The following is a 5,125-nucleotide window of genomic DNA, read 5'->3' as shown; positions in this document are numbered from 1 at the left end:
TAAGAGTTGCAGAAAGGAACAAGATTAAAAATACCTGATTAAAGAACCTTTTTTAGCAGCTAGATACTCAAGATTTTTCTTGGAAGTCTTTGCTGTTTTCTGCAGTACTTCATAAATCTCCTTCTTTCTTATTTCAAAAGTGTTGCCGAGAAGACCAGAAAGTCTCCTACTTTCCTGAGCCAAATCAGCAGTGTGGTGTTGGTGAGGGCTCACCTGCCCTGACTGAAGACTCCCATCCTGCACCTACAGCAACTGCTGTGGACACGTAGTCCATGGAGGACACTGAAAATCACACACAAAAGCTCTATCAAATCCAAAGACTATTTTATTATCAAGTCTTTCACTGTTGACTGAGAACAACTTAATAATTCTGGTGGTGGTGGTGGGCTTCTTCATCAATGACATTTTTCCTATTGAACCAGGAAGACAACTTACTTCCCTTTCCCAAGGGATGTACCCAAACCCAGCCCACCTCACATCACCAAGGCAGTGTCTTTCGTACAACACGGCATTCCAACATTGATTTTTTTTTGTGAACAAGGAAAGGAGGAAGTGCGGTAGGTACACAGGTGCTTTTTCTGTAGGAAGGTCTGGATTCCCACCAAATCCTAGTTTGCTTTCAGGTTCAAAGTGGGTGACTCCTCACATACAAACGCTCATGTTCTACAACACAGTTTGGCACAGTTTAACACATTATCATGAAAAATGTGAAAGGTTTCAACAAATTCAGTCTGTTATTCAAGGTATAAATTAAATTGAGAAACAGGAGTATGTTAAATTCAGAGACTAAGCTGCTTTTTTTAATACAGAAAACAACAAAACAAGTCTGCATTTCATATAGAAGGCTGCCTATTAATTTACACAGCTTGCCTGGTGCAGCCTGCCAGGGACCAGCTTGAGGTATCTCGTTAGACCTTCTGAGCTCCCTGACATGACCTGCCAGCTGCCAAAACGTGCAGACATCACTTTGTAGCCTTGAGCAGACCAACACCAGAGGAACTCTCTTTAGGACAGTACATTTCAGACCTCCAGCTCTTTGCTGGAATCCCACTGAGACCACTGGGGCAGGCCCAGTCTATCTTTGGTCTACCTCAGCCTCTCAGTTATTCCAAGATCTTTTACATCATGATTATTTCTGTTTATGCTGTTAAATATCCTTATGATTTATTTTCTAAGCATGGAGCTTTTGATGCCAAAGCCCAAGAAGAAACAGCTTTGCTGCAACAAGAGGACTCTGGTGGTGCTGGCAGGAGAGGCCAAGGGGTAACTGGCTCACATGCAGAGGGACACACAGCATGCAGGAATAATCTAGGACAACACTTCATCTGGGAAATGTTCTAGAGGAACAGTTCTTCCTCTGGAGAAGAGCTCTGGGGGAAAGGCCCAGTGATTGCAGTTTCAGGAGATGCCTTCAAAAACGGTTTTTGAAGACAATGTGGAGCAGCTCTCCAGCTTTCCTTCATAAAAGGAGAAGATAACAGAAACTCCCATGTCCTCTTCCCTGGATGAATGGAGGAATTGGTCACAACACTTGAAGATCTCAGCAGAAAGTGCCTAAAACTTTGGTTCTGTAGCAGTACTTGGAAACGAGGTCACCTTCCTTGGGCTCCTCATCACTGAGGCCCAGATTAAAAACAGAAGTGTGGATGCTTCCAGAACTGGCCTTAAAATGGTGAATAAACAGCTGGTGTTGCTTCATCTCAGGACTTGCAGGTGAGAAGGCTCACAGTGCCTTTGACCTTCTTGAGGACACATGGAACTGTTTTTGACAAACAATATGGAAAAAAATTGATGAGCCTTCACACAAGTATTTGTTGCTGGCTGCATTTAAGGATTCATCCTTTCCATGTTGCCTATTTTAAGGCATGTATGTAAAACATGTTTTTTAGATGGATAATACTGTGTCTCTCCAGGGATAATACTTAGGCAGACTATTTTTATAATGCAAATAAGCGTTGTGTTTATCTACCTGCATAATGTAAAATGGACCATGAATTAATTAAACTGATGAGTTCACAACAAGCTTGTGTACCTGCATGATCCTGCCGTCATGGTGCCCAAGTTTGATCCATTCAGTGCTCTCTGGGTGTAAAGCCCTGAGACCCACATTGGAGTTGCATGGTGATATTTCATTATATTATTCATCCAATTAAACCAGTTTTGAGATGGGAGCCCAGGATTTGCCTGGACAAAACTCTTGGGTAGCACACACCTGTCAGAAGGAGCTGTCAGGGAGAGCCATGGGCACCCTGGTGTGGAAAGGGAGCAGAGGGCAGAAAGCTACTCTATATAATATAAATATATATAATATAAATACAAAATAATGAAGAGCAAGTGGGAAGTGAATATAAAGCTTTGGCCACTTGATGGCATCCTCATCCCTGGCAGGGCATGTGCTAGAGCTGCCAGGCAATCCCTCTGTGTCTTGTCCATTCAACCCCGAGTCCAAGTCTGCTGCCAAACCAGAACACATTCCCTTCCCCATGGGCAGCCCCCCACTGGACAGCTTCTACATGATTTTGGGGTGACCCTGCCTGGCCAAAGTCTGCCTTGGTCTGGCAGCACTGGAGGGAAGCCCTGGATGCACTGGTTAATCAGTTTGTCACCCCATTAGCATTCACAGACAAACCACAAAAGAGGCAAAGCAACCCCAGGCTAGAGCACGAGGATTTCAAAGGTGACGGCAGCACAGGCCACTGTGAAGGAGAGTAGGCTGCCTCTGGACCACTGCTGGTGACCAAGGACACCTTAGGGTTGGGACAAGCAGCTTTTGAGGCACAGTCCTCTGTGATACCACTCGCTGTGAGCGATCACACCCCTGGGAAGTGCTCAAGGCCATGTTGGGCAGGGCCCTGGTTTAGTGGAAGGTGTACCTGCCCATGGTAAGTGGGCTGGAAGGAGATGAGTTTTAAGGTCCTTTCTAACCCAAAGTCTTCTATGGTTCTGTGCTTCCTGCACATGGAGACTGACAGCTTAGTCTTGCTTTTGCAGTAGTGAGTGTGTGGCTGTGTCACCAGTGAAAGAGGTCCAGTGGTGCTGGGGTTGAGTGACACCACAGGGGTCAGCCCCATGTCCCAAAGATGAGGGATGGAAATTACAATTTATACACACAGAGACTTGACAACTCTGTGTCTTGTGAATAATCTTCTGTATGATATATTGAATGCATTCATTCTTGGAAATAATATCAGTATCTTTATCCATGGATAGAAATTAGGATCTCTGAAGAAATTTTCAGGGACCTGGTGATGGAGTTTACAACAGCCTTGCCTCACAGGCAGACAGACAGACATACAGCTGATTCAGTGGGGTACTGATTACATATATTGGTGATTTTGTCTCTGAATTACAAAAAAGAAAACACCTGTATCAACAGAATTCAGAATATGGACCAGCTCCTTTGTCAGTGCTCTGTCCATACGGACCTGCCATCAGTGGCATGTTCCACACACATGCTGGAGTGGATGGCTTCTACCAGCTTGGTAGGTTGTTCAAGGTGTTTACAGAGCCCCTCATTTTTAAAATAAACGCAGTAAATCCTGAAATTGTCAAGAAATGAGAAGGGAGACCAGAAGAACCAGGGATACCCACTTCTATGTATTTGTTGCCTGGATAATAAAAATGTATTCAGACCTGTCACCCCTCAAATAAGATTGTAATTGCCCAGCTTCCATGCCTCTGGCAGCATTCCAGCTCTTACAACAACCTGTATTACTTAATGAGATGCTGTCTGTTTTTCATACTTTATAAGCTATTTAGTGCTATGGAAGGAAGAAAAGGTAACAGCAGCTTATTTCCTTAATTGAAAAAAACCAATCAAACAGGAACCAATTTCCCAGTGAAAATCTGCTTTTCTAGCAAACAGCCCTGATTTGGATGAAGGTCTTTGGGGCTGGGAGAAGCTTTGTGATGTCTGTGGTGCATGGGGTGGGAAGAGGCTGGTGTTGCCCAGCAGTTTTAGCACCTACTGAAACCCTGCTTATACAAGTCTTTTTCAACCTAAATGATTTTATGATGGCTCTAAACCAGGCTGAGATTTTCTCACGCCTAGGGAGTCCCTGCCTGGTGTGTCCCCACCACAGGGGAAGGCAAGATCACAGTTCACATCTCAGTTTCTGATTTTCTGAGACAGAAGAGTAGGTGACGTCTTTGTAGGCATTAAGATATATCTCTCTGGTTTATCTGAAGTTCTTTGTTTGGTCATAGAGGCTGTTATAGTAGAGATTCCTCCCCTAGGCATGGCATTCACGTCAGCCAAGAAGGCCAATGCCTGTCTTGCACTTGTGAAGAAAAAAGTAAAATGTAGAGCCAGAAAAATGATGAGATCCAAGGAGACAAGTGGGAAGAAGTTGAAGTGCTAAACTGAATGTAAACTGCACAAGAACAGCTTCCTCTCTCTAAAGCCAACTTCTTCCTATATATACTCCTTCAGTAATGCGCAGACTGATCACTGCCAGCTTAGATAAGCAGCCTGTAGAGTATCCTTCCAGAGACAGGCTCCAAAAGGAATGAAGCCATGAAGTGAGGGGAAATTTAAGCAGTCACACTGATTTTCAATGCAGTTTTCCTAAACTGTAGATCCTGTGACAGCTCCAGAATCAGACACAAGTGGAACAACCAACCAGTTAGGAGTCACTTGTGCAGCAGAAGAAGCCTATTTCTTTAAGAGGATCTCAGAGGGCCCATATGCAGTTTCACTGTGAGATATAAAGTGCTGGATACATCAAGAAATCCCTGCTTTGTAAGATGAAATTCTAAGGCCATTGGGCTGTACAACACCCAGTCTCTGAAGAGAATACAAAGGTCCTGTTTGAGTGATGGAGAAAGCAATGGATAACCTTGGGTCACAAGGAGAAAAATCTGGAGAAACCAGAACCTTGCAAGTGGGAAAGAAAGAACACGCTGAGACTGCCCTGCCACCAACACCTGCTGCATCAAACTGGCACCTGCAAGGCCTCACCTCTGTGAAAGCACCAGGACTTTGCTCATCTTCATGGACTGGTCTACTCTCCCACGTTTCAAAATGTTTTAGCACTAATGTAGCCTACTTCACACACGGCATAGAAATAACATGGTATAGAAAATCCTGCCAATTCCCATGGATAAGGGCCAGCTTGTTCTTACT

General features: G+C 44.3%; 1 protein-coding gene across 1 annotated transcript in view; it reads left to right on the top strand.

The window, feature by feature from the left end:
• The window catches only part of SLC25A48 (solute carrier family 25 member 48), a gene marked incomplete at its 5' end in the record, with an annotated part of 14,079 nt that extends 12,057 nt beyond the window's left edge, over positions 1–2,022 (top strand). The window contains one exon of the mRNA XM_017732933.1: positions 141–2,022. The remainder of the gene's footprint in view (positions 1–140) is intronic.
• Positions 2,023–5,125: the final 3,103 nt, after the last annotated feature.

Source organism: Corvus brachyrhynchos, unplaced genomic scaffold (assembly GCF_000691975.1).
Source record: "Corvus brachyrhynchos isolate BGI_N302 unplaced genomic scaffold, ASM69197v1 scaffold54, whole genome shotgun sequence".
Taxonomy (NCBI): domain Eukaryota; kingdom Metazoa; phylum Chordata; class Aves; order Passeriformes; family Corvidae; genus Corvus; species Corvus brachyrhynchos.
This window is presented reverse-complemented; position numbering and strand designations above follow the sequence as displayed.